Source organism: Falco rusticolus, chromosome 6 (assembly GCF_015220075.1).
Source record: "Falco rusticolus isolate bFalRus1 chromosome 6, bFalRus1.pri, whole genome shotgun sequence".
Lineage (NCBI taxonomy): Eukaryota > Metazoa > Chordata > Aves > Falconiformes > Falconidae > Falco > Falco rusticolus.
This window is the reverse complement of record NC_051192.1, coordinates 89360953-89380833: the sequence shown is the minus strand read 5'-3', so window position 1 is coordinate 89380833 and position 19881 is coordinate 89360953. Positions and strand designations below refer to the sequence as shown.

The 19881-nt window shown below is 39.7% G+C and overlaps 1 protein-coding gene across 1 annotated transcript in view; it reads right to left on the bottom strand.

Moving 5' to 3' along the window:
* FHL5 (four and a half LIM domains 5) overlaps positions 1 to 19820 on the bottom strand; it is a 31562-nt gene extending 11742 nt beyond the window's left edge. The window contains exon 1 of the mRNA XM_037391444.1: positions 16526 to 19820. The gene's annotated coding sequence lies outside the window, so the exon portion shown is untranslated. The remainder of the gene's footprint in view (positions 1 to 16525) is intronic.
* Positions 19821 to 19881: the final 61 nt, after the last annotated feature.

The following is a 19881-nucleotide window of genomic DNA, read 5'->3' as shown; positions in this document are numbered from 1 at the left end:
TCAGCTGCTTATAGATCTGCAATGCTGACTGTTTTCAGGATCGTGGAGATGAAGACTTAGTCTTGTTGCTGGTTGGATTATCAGCACTTTGCTAAAATTGGGTCTTGGTTCCTGGGAATGAAGGAAGAAAAATCCAGAAAGTTCCCAGTGAAGCAAACCCAGAAACATCTGCTGGACTCATTGGATTGCACTCTTCATTAAACTTGAGTGTAGCTGCAGACAGTGCCAACAATCATAAATTTTAGAGGACTTGAGAATAAGTCCTCTAATGGGGATGGTCTCCTAAAATGTTTAAGTATCAGTGACTTTTAGCATCTGAAATCCTTGTGCTTTGAAAAACAGTTTATCCTAACCAGATGCAAAGCCTGAAAGTAAGGAAGAGACGCACGTGAAGAACAAGATTCGAGGGAGTGCTTAGCCATCACAGAGCTGAAATCTAGTCCATTTAGAGTTACTCCCTCATACTTGTTTTTTATACACTCACTGCCTGTCCTATACCCATGGTTCAGTTTTAAAAAGGCATATCATCTATTTCTGGGTTTCCACTTTGTGAGATGTAAACCAAAATGATCATTTGAACTATGAGAAAGAACAATTACTGCAGGTCTCCACTGGCACCAATGCATAAAGTCAGGCATTTATTAATTTAATCCTGGAGGGATAGTAGTAAGGCAGTGGAAAAGGGCAGGGAGAGAGGCGATAATGCTTATTTCAGACCAAAAGTAATGATTCGATTGTTTGGCACAAGCTATGGAAAACTTGTTGTTCCTGTAAATTGGAAATCTTTTGAGTTGAATTGATTTACTGCCTTTTTCTGACTGCCTTAAATATTTGTGCTAGCCAAGACAGAGTGTAGTAAGGAAATAAAATAATCTGTAACTCAGATCAGTGGGAAACATGCTTTCTTAAAAACATTACAGGTATGTTTTTTGTGATATCCTTGGAACAATAGTATAACAGGGCTTGAATCTGACCTTCCATTTCCTTTAAGACCAGAGATGTGGATGTGAAATGAATGAGGCCATGTATACAAGAAAATGACATCCGTCAGCTTGTACATTTGCACAGCATGACATGTAAAAAGTAGACACAGCACAATGCATTTGGTACACAATCACTACATAGTCATCACCAAAAACAAGTTTAAATTTTGCTCGTTTTCTTCCGTACTGGGGAAGCAGTATAAACTGATGGCTAGGAAGACAATCAAAGAATGTTTGTGGTTAACTGGGCTGCATATTCAAGGTCATAGGGCAGACTTGAAACTGGATTTCAGAGGAATTTTCGTTCTTTTTTTGTGGGAATTAGACTTATGAACTGTCTCTGAGGGCAACCTTGAGTCAATCACCTTTCTGATCTCCTCCCTGCTGAATCAGTACACCAGCTTCCTAACACAGTTTCATCTCTGCCTAAAAGTGGCAGCAGCAAAATCCTAAAAGGGCATGCATGAAGAACCTATGTTACTTACAGTGGATTTTGTTGCACAAAGCTCACCAACAAATAGCTTCTGATATCTGCAGATATATCTCTGTCTTTTCATGCTAATGGATGGTGATAGGTTTTTAAGTTATCAAAAGCTCTGCATACCCATCAATTTTCCTAAAAAAGTGGTCCTCTTGATTATTATTTTTGTTTTTCCCCAGGAAACCAACCTGTTACAGGAAGCCTAGTTTATATGCACAAACAAGACCCACTATTGTAATACCTCAGAACTTCTGAATTTGTAATTATCCTCTTAAATACCTATATGGACATGGGAGCAAAGTGCCATTACTCCTGTTTTACAGATGGCAGTGGTTGCTTGAGAACATTAAAAGAGTACCCTGAGACTACAGTTAAAGCCTGGGGGTGTCCTTGAGCTGCTCCTCTAGTAAAATACTCAAGTCTCCCAAAACTTTGCTTCAGAGAAAGTCTTCAGAGTTCAACAATGATGATATGAGACCATATTTGGCAATGAAGCAGCAATGGTATGAAAAATAATGATGATTTTTGCAAATCTCTTGGCAAATGTCTGGGTAACCTTTGTGAACTACATTTACCATTAGCCATGCAACAAAAAAAAGTGTATCTCATCTGCCCCAGCACTGCTTACCGTTGCTCCAATAAATAAGTAATGGTATGAGCACCATGTAGCTAAGTAGAATGTTTTTCTTGTGCTTTGATCCTAATCTCTAGAGAAATATGTTTACTTTAAGTTTGCTGGAAGCTAGACTTTGTGTTTTGAAGGTCAGTTAAGAAATCTCTGGAGGTCTGATGCTATTCAGTCTCATGGAACCAAACGCTGACTCCAGCATTCCAGCTGCTAACTCGTGTCCTAGGCACAGGGAAAGACTGTGATGTTTCCATTCCTTGGGAAAAGAGGATTTTGCTATTTAGATTGGAACAAAGCTAAATACTGTTGATTTCTATGTGTCTAGTAGGCACGGATACATGATATCATCTGTAGTGTTAGAATATTCCAAGGGGGCACAGAGAGATGCTGCTGAGGATGTGAGGGTATTGCAACTGGAGTCCCTGGGGTCACATTTGAGCATGCAGCAGTGTCACGGTATGAATTATAAAGTAGATGAAAATAAAACAACAGAGCTGGCTAGTCTACCTGCTGTTCCAGCAGATTATTGCAGAAATTAGTCACAAGAAAATAGGAGAGGGACTTTCTGTAAAGTCACGTAGTTTCCTATAAAATGCAGAGCACTAGAAGACGTCCAGTGAAGAAAGCCATAAGAAAATGACTGTGAAGTTGTGAAATCTGATAAGTGTGGAACTTTCAGGAAAAAAATGCTTGTTTCCTAACTGGAGCTAAAAAGCTCAGCCACAATGTTAACGTATCTCTTAATAATTTATCTTGATTTTTTCTATAAATGTAGGTTAATCCCCCTTATGTTATATAACTATAAAAAGTCCAGAAACATTAAGACTGCTTAGATGGGAATGAATATACATATGCATGTAGGTATATCCATACGTGAAAAAATATTATATCTTTTGCTTTATGGTGATTCCAATGGAATGTTTCCTGATCTAAATAAGCCTGCCATTGAACTGCATCATCTTTTTCTTTAAGAACATGCAATGGTTGGGATAAGAGTCTATTAGAGAGGCAGAAAGAAAGAAAAATGAAGGCAAAATAAATCATTGCAAGAACAGTGAGGGATAAGAAAAAGAAATTGATCTATTATGAATGGGACATGCCTGCAAGCCATCCCAGGCACTTGTTTATTTTCAGGTAAGCATATATTTTTATCTTGGAACATGGTTTTGCTTATTTACATGAATTTGCTGACTTCATTTTTCCTTTTTTTTTTTTTTTTTGTGAAAGCTTCTGAATAATTCATCACATACATTTTCAAAATACATTAGTGACTCAGGGTTACAACTGCAGTATAAAGCTAACAATATTAAAAGGAAAATTTGCTAACAATATCACTATTTTATAAATAAATGTTTCTAACAATGTTCTGCAAGGAAATTTTTCCTCATTTCAGAAATCACAGTTTCTTGATTTCTCTGGATGCCGGCTGCCCTCCAGAAATCGGCTATATTATCATGAATAGTCCTAATAAAAGTCCTGATCCCTCAGAAAAACCCCAAACAACCCCCAAGTTAAAGAACAATGCATTTTCAAAGCACTGGCAATACCTTTGCTTTGTCTCTTCCCTCCTAGAGTAACTGCATTTCCCAGTGACACCTTTAAGTTATAGTTGAGTGTTTAAGGAGAGTAAAGTTTTACTTTTCTAAAAATGGCTAGAGAAGCAACAGGAACTATGGGCAAATATTATATATCAAGTAAAAAAAAAGTACCTACAGGAAAGCAGCAACACAGGTGCTAACTTTGAACAAGCTGTTTTATCCCTGTTGCACAGCACAGTAACACAAAATCAGGTTCTGGAAGTATCTGAGTGGGTCCAGAGCCCTCACTGATGAAGTTATGCTTTAAGCAGACAGGATGGATGCCAACCAGGACAGTGCTGTCACAAGAGACATGATTTTGGTGGACCATCTAAGCAAAGCAGCTCATTTAGAGGTTGAGCTGGTAACTGCACTGTACTGCACGGCACCGTGTTCAGACACCCCATGACCACAAGCAAAACCAACAAGAACTCTGGCTTAACCAGGGGACTGAGCGTCTCAGGAATTCTGTAACTTTCTCCTTAATTGGTATTGCTGTCTGCTTTGTTTACACCATGCAAACTCAAATGTTGGTGCAGTCATCTAAATTCTTCCTTTATTCCAGTACAGCATAATTTACTACTTACCTAAACATCAAACTAGGACAAATTAGAGCAGTGAAAGTGCCTCAACTAAGTGTTTTCAGCGGTGCAGACAAACAGAAGTGCTGTTGCAGAAAAGGCTTGAGTAGCCTATGTCCCACAAACTCTCTTTACTAGCTACAGAGTAAGTTGGAAGAGCCTGGCCCCATCGCCTTTATGGCAGCTAGGTAATTTGCTTTAATTCACAAATCATAGAATAGTTTGGGTTGGAAGGGACCATCTAGTGCAAACCCCCTGCAATGAGCAGGGACATTGTCAACTAGATCAGGTTTCTCAGAGCCCTGTCCAACCTGACCTTCAGCGTTTCCAGGGATGGGGCATCTACCACCTCTCTGGGCAACCAGTCCCAGCGTTTCACCACCCTTGTTATAAAAAAATTCTTCCTTGTATCTAGTCTGAATCTACCCTCTTTCAGCCTAAAACCATTACCCCTTGTCCTATCGCAGCAGGCCCTGCTAAAAAGTCTGTCCCCATCTTTCTTACAAGGCCACAGCAAGGTCTCCCTGGAGCCTTCTCTTCTCCAGGCTGAACAGCCCCAGCTCTCTCAGCCTGTCCTCACAGGAGAGGTGCTCCAGCCCCCTGAGCATTTTCATGGCCCTCCTCCGGGCCCACCCCAACAGGTCCATGTCTTTCCTGTGCTGAGGACCCCAGAGCTGGGTGCAGCGCTGCAGGTGGGGTCTCACCAGAGCGGGGCAGAACCCCCTCCCTCGACCTGCTGGCCATGTTCCCTTTGATGCAGCCCAGGCTACAGCTGGCTTTCTGGGCTGCGAGTGCACACTGGCAGCTATTGTCCAGCTTTTCATCGCTCATCATCTGCAAACTTGCTGAGAGTGCACTCGATCCTGCTGTCTGTGTCACTGATGAATGTACTAAACAGTACTGGTCCCAGTACGGACCCCTGAGAGACGCCACTTGTTGCTGATTCACCTGCAGAACTTCCCCCAGAAGCATCCAGCTCATCCAATACAACTTGTACTTGTTACCAAGATCAGCCTGAGCATTTAGTTGGCAAAGTTCAAACTAGTGGTTCTGTATGCATCTTCCTAATGGATATTTTTCCTCTATTACAAGCCTTGCTAGTGAAACTCAAGAATTACCATCACAGTAAACCCACTGTACAGAAAAATCAGAGATCAGAAATAAGTATTTCTAATATAGTAGCTGAAAGCTGACTTTTTATGAAGGGGACAGAAAAGTTGCTAATGGCCTACAGAATTAAATGTAAATTATCTGCTGGTTTTCTTTTTTTTTTTTTTTTAAATTAATCAACACATGAGTCAGGGAGTGCAATTCATCATTTGATACAAGTACTACAGTAGTGGCCAGAGATTCCATTCCAGAATAACTGGCCTTGTTATTCCGAACACCACAAGCTCTGCTGATGAGCAGTATTGCTGGTCAATAATGCAGCTCCGCCTTCAAGTAGAGACAAACTGTCTTTGGAGTGTTTGGTATCGATTCAAGTCTCTCTGAAGCTATTACCTAAGAACACAAAAGCTTTTCATCTGCTCACATTCCTGGGTCCTGTCAATACCTTCACCAGCAGCAGTACATGAAAAAAAGAGATTAATGCTATGGCTCAGATAATATCTTTTATTTTTCTGAAACTATTCTTACCCACATTTTTTATAGGTTTTCACAGTCTGGTAGAGCCAAAATTTTCTCCTGTGTTCATTATGGAACTCATTCCTTTCTGACTCCTGTCAGATTTATAGAATCAAATAAAGCCATGAAGTATTTCAGCCATGCATTGGTGTACCTTTTCATGTAAAATCTTGGCAGTATTCTCAGTCATACTCTCTATATTCAACCACAAAAGAGGTTTGAGGGTTGCATCTGGTACAAAAGGGCCATGTGATAAAGTATACCCAAATTAGCTGGTAAGTTATGGACTTAGAAGACATTTAGACAGTTTTAAATTGGTTAGCTTCAGCTGCCCGAGTTCCAAAGGCAAAGCAGCCATGAGCCCAAGATGTGGATGAGAAATCATTGCTGTATCATAGGTACAGTATTAAAGGAGACAATTTAAAGTAATGTCATCAATGGTGTACCCCAGGGGCTGACACTGGGACCAATACTGTTCAACATCTTCAGTAATGACCCGGAGATGGGACAGAGTGCACCCACAGCACATTGGCAGATGGCACAAAACTGGGCCAAGCGGCTGATACACCAGATGGTTGTGCTGTCATCGAGAGGGACCTCACCAGGCTGGAGAGGTGGGGTGAGAGGAGTCTCATGAAGTTCGGCAAGGGGATATGTGAAGTCCTGCCTCTGAGAAGGAATAACTGCAGGTACCAGCACATGCTGGGGGCGAGCCAGAGGGGAAGTAGCTTTGCAGAAAGGACCTGGGGGTCACGGTGAACACCTAGTTGAACACGAGCCAACAATGTGCCCTTGTGGGTAAGGCCAACAGCATCCTGCAGGGCATTAGAACGAGCATTGCCAGCAATTCAAGGGATGTGATCCCTCCTCCCTAGTCAGCGCTGGTGAGACAAATCTGGAGTGCTGGGTCCAGTTCTGGGCTCCCCAGTACAAGAGAGATATGGAGCTACTGGAAAGCGTCCAGTAAAGAACCTCAAAGGTGACTAAGGGACTGGAGCATTTCTCCTCTGAGGAAAGGCTGAGAGAGCTGGGACTATTCAGTCTGGAGGAGAGAAGGCTCAGAGAGGTTCTCATCAATGTATACAAATACCTGAAGGGAGGGAGTGAAAGGGAGCCATGCTCTTCTTAGTGGTGCCCACCACAGGAGAAAATGCAACGGGCACAAACTGATGTTCCAGGGATTCCATTTAAACAGAACAAAAAACTTTCACTGTGAGAGTGGCTGAACACTGGCGCAGGTTGCCCAGCGAGGCTGTGTAGTCTCCAGTCTCCATCCTTGGAGATATTGAAAACCTGACTGGACATAGCCCTGGGCAATCTGCTTTAGGTGATCCTGCTTAAGCAGAGGGTTGGACTAGATGATTTCCAGAGGTCCCATGCCACCTCAACCATTCTGTGACTGTGATGAACCACAGAAAGGTTTATCACTGCTGAATGATATAAGAAGAAGGGTCAAAGAGTCCACAAAATGTTAGTACTCCCTTATGTGCATTTGAGCTGGAGTGGGGTCATTCCCATAACAACAAAACAGGTCTTCTGTAGATGACTTACTGTGAATCCTCATCTAAGCTAGATGTGCACATAGCCTAAACAACGAGACGATGCTATTGCTTTCACCTGTAATATTTACATGCTTGAAGCTGAACTTTGAACTTTGCTGCCTATATACATGTCAGCAATTAGGTTCTTCACAATTAATGTCAGTGTTTCCTGATATTTCACATATGGTAAACATAGTCTCTAAATTCTCAATTGAAATACATTCAGTGGAATTGCACAAATTTGGTTACAGAGGAAAAAGCAGAGGAAAGAGCAAAGGAAACTAGGGATTCCACGTGATTTCTATCAAAGAAAAAACTGGTCTCAGTAGATTCAGCATTTCCACAGGGAAAAATCACTTCCAACATTCTCATGTCCCAGCCATGCGTGAAATGAAGAGAGAAACATACTATTTTCTGTGTTGTCACTGTGTTCTGTGTGGAGCATGAAACGAGATCGATATGTCCTTAGTCAATCATTCTGATACTCAGATGTCAGTACTGCCCAAAAGCCGGGCCCTTGTTGATGGCCAGGAGTTTACCAGCTTGTCTGCAGTACCTGGTTTACCATAGTAAAGAAGATTCTGTTATTTCTGTTGTTGCAGGCTTGTGCAAGTCAAAACTCCTTTTTCTCAGTGATCATTTCACATTGTAAGCTAATGTTAATTGTTATAGACCAGGCTGCAGAAGAGATGTAAAGGTTTGGATGCCTTCAGTAGCCTCGGCTGTTTCAGTGACCTGGCTCAGAAGGGAATGCAGGCAGCGCTCTGCTCCAGCGCTCAGCCACCGCCCGGTACAGGACAGCAAGGAATAAAGGAGAGCTCACGGCACCAACATCTATACTAAGTGCACTCTCTATGAGGATTCAGCAGAGGAAGCAGATCTAAAAATTATTGTGTGATGACTTAAAGACTGTGTGAAGGAAGATGGCTGTAACTGTACCTATCTTTTTTTTTTCCAGTTCAGCAAGTGAAACCACCCTAAGATGCAAGAAATCCTACAAGCAACAACCTGCTCACGGTGCAAGTTTCCTAATCCCCTTTAGAAGATTAAATTCATGCTCTGAAATTTAAGCATTTATAAGCTTCCCAAACTAATATATATCAAAAGAAAAGTTATTGCATCAGGGTATTTTTGGAATAAAAAGGAGTTTTGCTAACACTTTTATTTCTAAAATTTTGATTTTTTTTTAATAGAAAGTATTTGTGGATAAAAAATATTTCATGGTAAACCTAAGTTTATTTTAGAAAAGCAGGATTCAAAGAAGTGAAATATGAAAAATACTGGTTAAAATTGGATCTTAAATTATCAACAGGAAAATTTCTAGTAAAAACTTAAATTTCACTTTTGATATAAAGTTAAAAATTTCATTTGAAGAAGCAATTTTATTGTTAACTTTTATTCTAGGAAAAAAAGATGTGAATCTAAGTTAGAGTGATCTCATTTTGAGAGAAGAAATTTGGTAGCAAAAGGATGTTTATGCTGGGTTGCAGTTTCTTCAATTTAAATGGTGGGAATGTAGATAATAACATATTGTATTTGCATGGAAATATTAATGTATTTTCCTCCTGTCAACCTGCAACCCAGCAAGTACTACATGTTTTTGAAAGAGAAAAAGAAACATTAAATATCTGGGGCTGAACTGATCAAGATGAGAAGTGATCACTGAGGCCACAGACAATCTCTGGCAATGAATAGGAACTCTTCCTCACTACCCTTTCTGCCTGTTTTTCCAGTCCTCTTTCCTGCCTCCATCCTCACCTACAATCCCCTAATCATAGAAGATACTTCAAAAGTGCTTAAATAAAAAGAAAATGAAAGTTACAAATGACATGTGGTGAAATCCCGATCTGAGACTTTTACCAGTGAGTTCATCCCCAGCGTGCAAATCACAGCAGCTCTTCTGAGCGAGCTCTGCTAGAACAGCATCTGCACATCAAACATCTGCCACCCGATTCCCCTCTATCCGGTGCACTGAAGTCAAAATGCCTGCACAGCTAAGCAGAAACTCACTGAGGAAACAGCAGCATCATAGCTGTACACTAACACCACCCGGCAGGAACACATCTACGTGAAAACAACGTTAAGCCTGCATTTGGGACTGAAAGCTTTCCTGGAGAAAATACTACCCATAGGAAATGATGCCTGGGGAACGATGTGCTCACAGACCATGAAACGAAACAGCCCTGCCACTAACAAGAGGTAACAGACTTTCAATAGGCAACATTGATGCTGACTGCAAACTTTTAAGATCTCAATAAAAAATAGGTAATTTCTTGTCTTTGCATCACCTGCAGAGACTGAATTTCCCTCACCCTTGCGTTTCACTTCAGGGACAGAAAGGTGGATGAAGAGTACCGTGTTGTGTGAGAATGGGTACATCACATGAATTAGAATCCTTTAAAAAAAAAAACAACCAAACTTCAACTGACTATGCAGTACAACTTCTTCTAGCTGGGTTCTTTAGAAGCCTGTGACCTACTTTAGAACTGCTTTAAAAAATAAAATTAACAATAAGAAAAGATCATCACCAGCAGCAGCAATGCTAGCAGCAAGTGAAAACTGGAAAGGATTTTCATTACCCTATTAAAAAAAATAATAATAAAGACCTCCTTCCCCTGAAACCAAACATAAAACCCCCAAGTCGTAATAAAGCATCTGATGCAGTGGCACAGCCTTTCTCTTTTCTCTCCCAACTGCACTGTGCCAACCTGACCTAGTTTTCTGAGGAAAAAATAAACTGAACCGCAGCACTTTTGTAATAAAAATATGACACCTTATAAAAATGAACCAAACCTGAAGATTTCTGATCTGAGCCCCGTTAAAAGATTGTCATGAGCTAGGTGGCATTACAGCTTAGGAAAAGCAAAGGTTACTGTAAGGAGAATTGGTATGTAAGATCTCTACATCAGTTATCGTTGTTTCCAGGTATTTAGATTTGTAGGCCCAATGAACGGCCAGTTGTGTTGCCTGAGGAGCTCCATCAGCCTTGGCTGCCACCTTCTTATGGAACCTGTCACTGAAAACAGAGATGATGTAATTCTGCAGACGAGCCCTAGGCTGCTTATTATGCCCACAGGAATATACAATCTAAGAGATATTGGCAATGACAAATGTAGCATAAATACCCTCTCTTCACGCTACCTATGAACTGTTTAGGGTGACCACTGCTGTGGCCATCTCCTTCCTGTGGAGAGGGACTCCATGATGTGCCTCCACCGACCTTCCCAAGGGAAAACAGGCTTCAAGATGGGCAGTCCCAAGGGGTAGGAGATCAAGGAGAGAAGGAATGGGCAGAAACATTGAGTAGAACTAGTAACAGCCTGATTATAAACCAAGGCATTTTTTTCCTGCATTTTTTCTGGCAATTAACACATAGGTATCGTTATGACACCTAGCAGTAACGATCCTCTGCAATTGCACTGTCTTTGGAATACAGGGATCCAATAATAACACAGCCTTATTAAAATACATACATATATATTGTAACTGCTAGGTGGGCAGACCATGAAAGGTCTAACATGGTGAAGAAAACCTGAAAGATGTGGTCCTTTTTTTGTGCCACTACCACTTTTACAGTAATTAACTGGTTATACAATACAACTGAGACAGAGGGTGAGAAAGGTTTCCAGGAAAATGCAGAATCACCAACCAACATGAAAATACATGGAATGTATTTAACTTCCTTCTGTTTCCCTCCGCGTTACACGAACACCTGCTTTGTCTTCTATTAGAGCAGGACCCCAAAACCACTTGCATACGTATGTAAATTAATGTAGCTGAATAAGTTAACTCAATTAATGCATGTCAAATTAGGTGATTTAAAATTTTCTGGACTAGGTTTTTACCACTGCATGTTAGGCTTGGTGTCCTCACATCTGTTTGGGAGCTCTAGGCACAACTCACTTATGAAGTCTCAACATCTGGACCGAGGTTGCAGTCACAAACTAGTACAATTCAGCTGCATGTGCATTTTACCAAAGCTGTGGAATTATAGCAGGGTAGCTTTGTTCTTTTATTCTCCACCATGTATTTGGTTTAAACACACTGTAAAGCTGGAAAACATTACTAGTTTAACTATGCAGGTGCATCAAGGGTGGGCTGCTGGTCTTTGGGCTGGGAGAAAAAAAAAAATAAAATATGCAGATATACACATTTTCTATGATGTGTCCTATATTCACTGTTGATAGTAAACCAGCACATTTCATTCCATCACAGCAAAAGTATATATGACTCAAAATGTAAAAACTCAGTTCTAGAAGAGAGCTGACAACAGGACTTTTGAAGGCAGTGAACCCCTTTAGGAACGGGGCTGATATGGAAGTAAGGGCAGGAAGCGGAGGCCTTTGGCTTCTTCTTTGTTCTCTTCCAGGGAGGAAAAATAATGAAGTGTTACTAGTATGAGTATAGAAAAAAATGTTAAGTTTCATTGGGTTGTTGGTTGTTTTGGGGTTCTCCCCCCCCCCCCCTTTTTTTTCCCCTTTTCTTTAAATATGTGGCTTTGTGCATCATCCAATAACCAGAAAACAAATGTTAATTAAGATCTCTTGGGTCTTGAGTAGTTCAGTAGATACTGTCCTGTCAAACAAGAGAAGGGTATATCACGGCATCGATTCTGTTTTAATTTCAATCCTCATGTCCTGTCAGCAGCAACAGAGAGACTCAGCCCTGGGGTTTGTTCATGTCCTGCAGTGACCTTTGCCATGTACTTGAAATCTTTGTGCCCCTTACGTTACCTGTTCTGCATACTTAGAAGATAAGGTCTGCTGAAGGATTACGTGACTGGGTCTCCTAACATTTCCCTTAAGCCTTAAAATCTCTGTGCCAGACATTAAACATATTTCTTTCTATTTTAACATAGTCTATCTTCCTAAAAGGGGCTATGGTTTAAAATTAGACCCTGCAATGAGTAGACCATGGTATTCTGTCTGTCTTTATTATGATGTGAGGTTATCGACCCTTCAGTTACTGCTCTGCTGGGATTTTTGTAATGTCCTGGCATGTGAAAAGGTCCTTTTTGTTTGTTTGTTTTTGGCACTATGACTTTCAGAATGGATTTTTTTCTATGATTATAAATACACATTACCTAAAAGCTGGTTCCATTGTAGGATTGCCCTATTGTGACTGAAGGAAAATTAAGGACAAAGTTTATCTGAACACCTGAGACAGTCAGGGTTTGACTCGGACAAATAACAACCATCAGCAAAGTCTTAGCGTTCTGGATGAAATTTAGCAAGGATGAATAAATTCCTTTCTAACATTTAGGAACATTTTAAGAACATGCTGTTTAACTCAAGGATATTGTGGAACAACGGAGTTCACCGCAACTAGTAAAGTTTATCAAGTGATGACATGAAGCCTGGCATGCAGCAACCATCTTTGCAAACCTGGAATAGAATTGACCAGTTTTCAGTATGGGATGATGCTCAGAGATGATAACTCTGACCAGCTGTGGGGGATAAGGTTGGTCTGAGGAGGAGAGTGGTAAGCAGCAGCAGCAACTGCACTAAGGAACAAATACAGTTCAAGCACTTTCTGCTAATTTATGTTAAATTTGGTAAATATTTTCAGTAAAACATCTAAGCAAGTAATTAAACAAATTAAGAATTCTGCTACTGTATTAAAAAAAACCCACCCAAATATTGTGAGCTTTTAATTTGAAATGTTTCTCAATGCTCTTCAATTTGCAAGCATCAAACTAAACAAAGATTGACAATTAGAAGAACAGCATGAAACAGTTTCCCCCCTAATCTTTTCCTTTATTTTAAAATGCAAATAGAATCCCAGACTCACAGAACTCTAATTATGCCACAATTTTGCATGTTATAAAATATAAATGAATCATGATGTAGCTGAAATTGAAACTTGAAGAGCTCACTTGAGGAAGACTGGGCTCCTGATAAAATGATTTACAGCCTAATACTGTTCTGTGTTTCTGATAAATAGAATTACAACCTCTGAAGTATTTTACAGCCTTCCTTTCAAATATTTCAGAACGCTTTTCTAACAACAATAATAAAATGATCCTAAAACACAGTTGTGAGATACTTGTCTACAGGAAAGGTTAATGCTTGTCAAAGCAAGTAATTGACTTGCTCAAGGTTAGAGAGCAAACCCGGAGGACTGGGAAGAAAAAGAGCCAGCCACTACACCTTTGTCAGTAGCTGGGTCTGCTCATCAGTCTGTATCCATGGCACTGCTCCGGGATAGGTAAAAGCACTGTACGAAGGTTGCCGGGTGGTCAGCTTCCAGTGCCAGAGTTCCAAAATTAGCTGAACCAATAAAATGTTCCAGTTGTGAACTCTGCAATTGTCCTTAATGTCTCTGAGGTTATGACTAATATTCTTACGCAAAATGTTCCCAGTGGAATTTCTCTAGTTTTGTGTCAAAACTCAGGGCCACGGTGGTTGAGAGAGTTCTTAGTTATAAAGGATTTGGGTTGTTTCCAGAAAGTCTTGGATAATATTGTTTTCAATTAATACTTTTCTCCCCACTGTAACAAACCCAGCTTACCGATGGGGAACTGAGGCACAGATCAACCGGTCACTCTGGTCTGAATTCTGGTCCCCTGTGTGTGTGCGCTCTATCAACAACTACCCCATGCTGTCACTTGGTCACTCTTTCTATCAGTTCTGCTACCAGGGCAACAAAGACACATTACAGGAAGAAAAATATTTTTCTGAGATATAAAATCTCCAAGTGTGAGGCCAGCAACCAGCTCGGGCAGCCTGTTCAGAACCATTATCTGTAATATGTTGAGATGTGCAAGAATTTACCGGTCCTCATGTATGGACCCAGAGCAAATTCAAACTCAAAGGCAATCACAGCTGAGAAGAAAAGTAACATACTAGCATTGAATGAAGTAGAATCAAAGAAAACTCTTATTCTAAGAAAGGGAAACAAGAAGGGATGATAGATGTGTACTCTACAATATCAGAGAACAGGGATATGCACAGAAGCCAGCCTAAGCCTACTGAGGCTGATGAACAAGGCATTTTTTACAGTTAAAGGAGAGAGATAAATTCCTCTCCAGGGTGACTCCTAGCAGAAATTTAATTTAGCCATCATTATAAAGGCAACCAAGGGAGATCAGTTAGCATTTGTAACAGTCTCGTCCCTCACTGTATCTCTCCCACAGAATTTTATGTGTTGGGGTTTTATTAACTTGTTTTTAATATCTCAGTTCAGTGTTTTTGAAGTAATGTTTGCGTATTTCTACAAAAATGTCCTTATTTCATTCCTCTTACATTTTAAAGGAAAATACAGATATATGAAACAAGGAGTTCACAGCTTCATTTCTAACTAGAGCTGCAGACCCTTTTCCCAGAAGAACAAATTCCACTGCAGGAGCTCAAGTGAACCATCAGCACCATTTCACCATGCCAACTTCCAAACTTGGACTCTAGAGATTTTAATAGAACAGTTGAACTGGAAATCATGAACTTTACCAAGCATCCTCGACTTAGACATAAGACATCATCTTACCCTTAATTGGCAGGGAAGCATGCCGAAAATCTCAGGTCAGTTTTATTCCCCAGGTGATCTAAACTCCTGAACAGCATCTAGAGCTTGTTTGGTCAACAGGAGGGCTGCCCATTCAAAAGGGTCACAATTTCACCCTCTGATACTGGGCTTGACATTTGGAAGCATGCTGGTTAAGATTTTCACATCTTAACAGTCTGTCTGTCTGTGGTTAGGCAGTACTGAAAGCTTTTCACTTTGTTTTTGAGAAATAAAGCTCAGACATGGAAAAAGATGAAGAAAGCTGGGCTTGTTGGTGTAGAGGCCACAGAACATATGTCTTACCAAGTCAATCAAAAATAGACGCTTGGTAAAATATGACTGCCTGGAAATAATACAGAGATGCCATAGTTCCCAACTGATCAGATTCTCTTTCAAGCAGCTTTTGATTCTATTTTGCTCTAATACTACAAGAAAGTTAGTATGTCACCTTAAGTTTCTACCAATTACACAACTTTGAATCAAAGCGACTTTTGTGACACTGCAATAAAATCACATGGGAAGACCATCAGCAATCTGTTATAAAGTTAACATATTAAATCCATTACAGCCTGTTCTGTTAAAATACTCTAGAAACGTCAACTCATCACACAAACAGAAGAAAAATATGAGTGAAAATATTAACCACAAACCAAAAAAAGCATCTGAAACTTGTTTTCTAAAGGTAAGAGGTTATGTGCCCAGCTCCAGATACAAACCCACATCTTCTGAAAACCGGGACAGTTAAAGAAATACATTTTCAAACATTACATTTGATAGTTTTGTTCAAGTTTAATTGTAATCTCATTATCAAAAAGACTGCCATTATAGAATTAGGTAGCAGTACAATTAATATACTAGACGTAAAGGACTATTGCCACTGTTACCCTAACTGTTTCAGTTCTGCAATATAGGCAGACACTTCCAGCACCACTTCAGTAGCAGTGGTATATCCTTTCTATTATACTCTTTCCCTTCAAATTCCAAACCAAAATTATGATTCTAAAACTGTGATAGCTGAAAGATAAGCAGTGTCTTGTGGAGGGAGAATTTAGAGATTATACTTGATTTTTATAACAAGTGAAAATATTGCTATAAACACCAGCTTGGAAACTGGTTTTATTTAAAAACAACAACAACAAAAATCCACATTAAGCATTAAAAGTAGTTATGCTAGAAACAAGTGACTTACCTTATCAGAAAAGACACTATCTAGAAAGTTTTCTTGCAACAGCAAATAGCTATGAAAGCTTGCTAAGAGATAAAAATGGTGATTGAAATGTCACAGGAAACAGCATACATGTTTTTTGTTGGATTGTTCTTTGGAGTAAACAAAATTAATCCTCATCTCATTACAAAGGAAACCCCAAACAATCTTCTTGTAAATGAATGAGCGAGCGAAATAATCAAATGAAAACAACTGCATCCAAAACAAGTGTGGCATCTCCCGATACATGTTTAGAATTCTGCATCTAATTTAATTAGCAGTTTTGTGTGTGAAGAAGAAAGTTCCTGCTTACTTGCTCAAAATGTTAAATTAGATACCTTGTATGCTACCACACATAAACATTGTCAGATAAAGGAATAGTGGAAAAGAACCTCAGTACTCACATTTGGTTTGAAGCTGCTTCTCTTGGTCACTTGTGCGGCAAAATAAAGGAAGAAATAATTACACGTCTTCACAGAAACAAGCATTCAAGTCCAAAAGAAACAGAACACTTTGCCAGAGCTATTTGAAGGTCCCATCAGAATTTGGCTGGATGCATGAAGGCTGAGGGTCAGTTTGTTTCCCTTAGACCTCATGACATACAAATAGCTGGCTGCCTCACCACTGAATCAAATCATTCTCTGACATATTGTGTTTACAAATTGCAAATACATACCATGTAGGAGGTTCTTAAAGGAACATATTTCAGACAGTTGTCAAAAGGAAAAAGGCATTTGTGTTAAAAAACCCCTATGGAATCAAACCCCCCATGCCCCAAACTGTTTAGTACTAGGAAAAAGGAAAAAAACCCGATTGATCATCATTCATCACCAGATACACTCTGGTCTATGCATAGAAGCCATGTGGGCTTCTAAATCAGAACAGAAATAGACAAGTTTGGATTACTAGAGTCTGATGGTTGTGTACAGGAAATGGGGGGCACGGAGAAACACTCCTCCAACTTCAGGACAAACTTTCAGGGACCCGTCAGAACTCTTCTGACACTACTAAAGCAGTTTCTGGGCTGGAACAATCTGCTGCTCTTCCAGCAGGCAGGACAGCATTCATATGGCATTACCATCAGGGTGGCAGCAATGGCCACCTCTGGGTGCTCTCAGGATTTCTCAGTTTTGGCCTTCTTTGAATTGCAGTCATCTCTTTTCCTTTTTGCTTGGACAGAACAGGGGCCAGCTAACTTTCACAGACAGTCTGCCACATGCATAGAGCATGCAGAAGTGTTTATGCTTTGCATAAGATTCTTTGCAGACCTTTAATTAATCGCAGCTGAAATTGAGGATATTGTGTCCATTTGAAAATGCAGACTGAAGTTAAGTGGCCTGAAAAAAAGGATGGCTGCTTGTGGTATGAACCACGACTGACCTCCAGGCAGATTTTTCCACAACCAAGAGCCAATAGGTCTGAATCATTTAGTCTATAATGTCAAGCGGGTGGGAGCTGCTTTATACCACAGATAGAGGAAATGTTTAAATGGCTTAAAGATGTATTATGTTATCTGAAGACTTCAGTAAAATTGCCAAATCTGGACATGTTCTGGAGGTTATCTGTGTCTAGGTAGTATCTTTACAATTAAGACTGATGCTCTGATTACTACTGCCAAGTACTGACTACCTCTATTTGTGGCTAACTGGTTTATTAAACCTCTGCAGACACTCCTTTCATCATAAACTAGACTGAACTCTCTTCTCTTATTTTCATATGAGCTATAAGCTTTATTTATACCAAGCACTTTTCAAGCTTGCAATTTTTTCACATTGAGAAGAGGACAAGTTAGGTGTGAATTTGAGTCCAGAATGAAAACCATAAATAACTTCCTCTTGCCTTTACTTCCAGAAAGAGAAAACTGAAAGTACAATTCTTGACCAAGTACCTTTTGAAGTTCACAAACCACAGCAAGACAAAAGTAGTACCCAAACAGACCTGTCAAAAGAGGTAATGACACTTAGAAGTACTTCTAACACAGTACGTTCTTTCTGGAAAGGATGAGAAGCACAGACACCTCCTCCATCGTTATCACTTTCCTTAAACTTCAAAGACTATCCTCAAATTTGCCTGACTGTAGATACAGATCATAACTATGTTAATAGCCAGAGAAGCATTTAAAACAGAATCGGGTTTTGCCCATAGGTGCAGAGTGCAACTCAGGAGGTCAACAAAAATACTGTTGCTTCTTCAGAGTATCAGTTAGGTGATGACTCCCACAGCTCTCACATCTCTTCCTGAACTAGAAATCACCTTATTTCATCTGTGCCCAGATATAACGTGTCTTGACCTACCTTCCTCTTCATATTGAGGATTTGGGAAATTCATCAAGCAAATGGTTCTCTTTAAACTACTCAAGATGCTCTTCCCAATTCAATTATTATTTTTTTAAATTAAAACAAAAAAAGGAAATCTAATTCCTTAAGAATTCCTATAAATAAATAAATAAATAAATAACTTGTTTTCCTGAGAAAACATCTTTGGCATTTACTGAGTATGTTGTTACTTGGGTCAGCAGAGAAAGGAATTCTGCTCTCACAAGTATCCTGTTTATCCAAAAGCTTCAGATAATACTATTTTCTATGTTTAAAGTATAATCATCACTGAAAAAGTTTGAATACCATGTATTTGGAGGCTCTAAAAGGACTCAAGGGAAAAATCACTGCATGCCTTGTTCTTATATTCCTCCCTAGGCATCCACATTTGGCCCTTGCTGGAGACACAATCTGGGCTACACAGACCTTTGGTCTGACCAGGTTCAGTCACTCTTGTGTCTTCTGCAACAGTACTACACTTCCTATTAAAAACCCCCACAATAACCCCGTTCTGTAGAAATTTCCATTTTCCTGGCATAAGGAAAATGTAACTTACGTATTAGTGAAAAAATTCACGGAGCAACCACTGCACAAGTAGCCTACTCATAAGCCTACACAGAGAACAGAAGTATTGCAGTTTTATCTGAACAAGCTGTAAGATGAATTCACAGGCAACTAATCCCAGTGCTATTACTTAGAAACTTGTGTAATTATTTTTTTTAAGAAGCTGTGAAACAAGAGAATTTGAAAGAAGGCTGCAAGTTCTAACAGAGCAATAGTTTGCTTATTTCCAGTAGACCTGCAAATAACCAGCTGCCAAAGTCAGATTTTGCCACTTAAAAATAGGGAAACACTGTTGCTGAGAAAGGTATTCTACCTATGGCTAATACACCCATTTCAATTTGCTGAGAGTAGCAGCAAATGAGGCTATGAGATTAATTTCTATAAATAATTGTGTACATATGCATACATGCACAATTACACATCAGCTATATGAGTCTATAATATAATGGTGGTGTTTAAGTACCGCAGCTGAAGGGCATATAAGGCTGACCACTAAATACCTGAAACTAAAGCAAAAGTGTTGATGTGTATACTTTATATTGCCTTTCATTTCCCTAGACATTCCAAAGGCAGTTTTGTTTTGTGAACTGAACCTCTGATTTCTAAGACAGGATTACTCTTTCTCCTGCATACATTTCTCCTAGGTAGAGGACGCCTCCCCCCCAGGAATTAGCAAAACATTCAGGAAATTGTGAATATTTAATTTCTTTCTTTTTCAAAATACTTGTATATCATAAACTAAAGACCGATTTTCCAATTCTAAGAGACAACAGGAATATCTGGGAACGTTTTCAAACCTTCTTGAATTCTGTAAGTAGCCAGAAGACATCTCTGAATTTTAGTGCCTTCCTTATATCTACTTCAAAGAATATGCTTTTTTA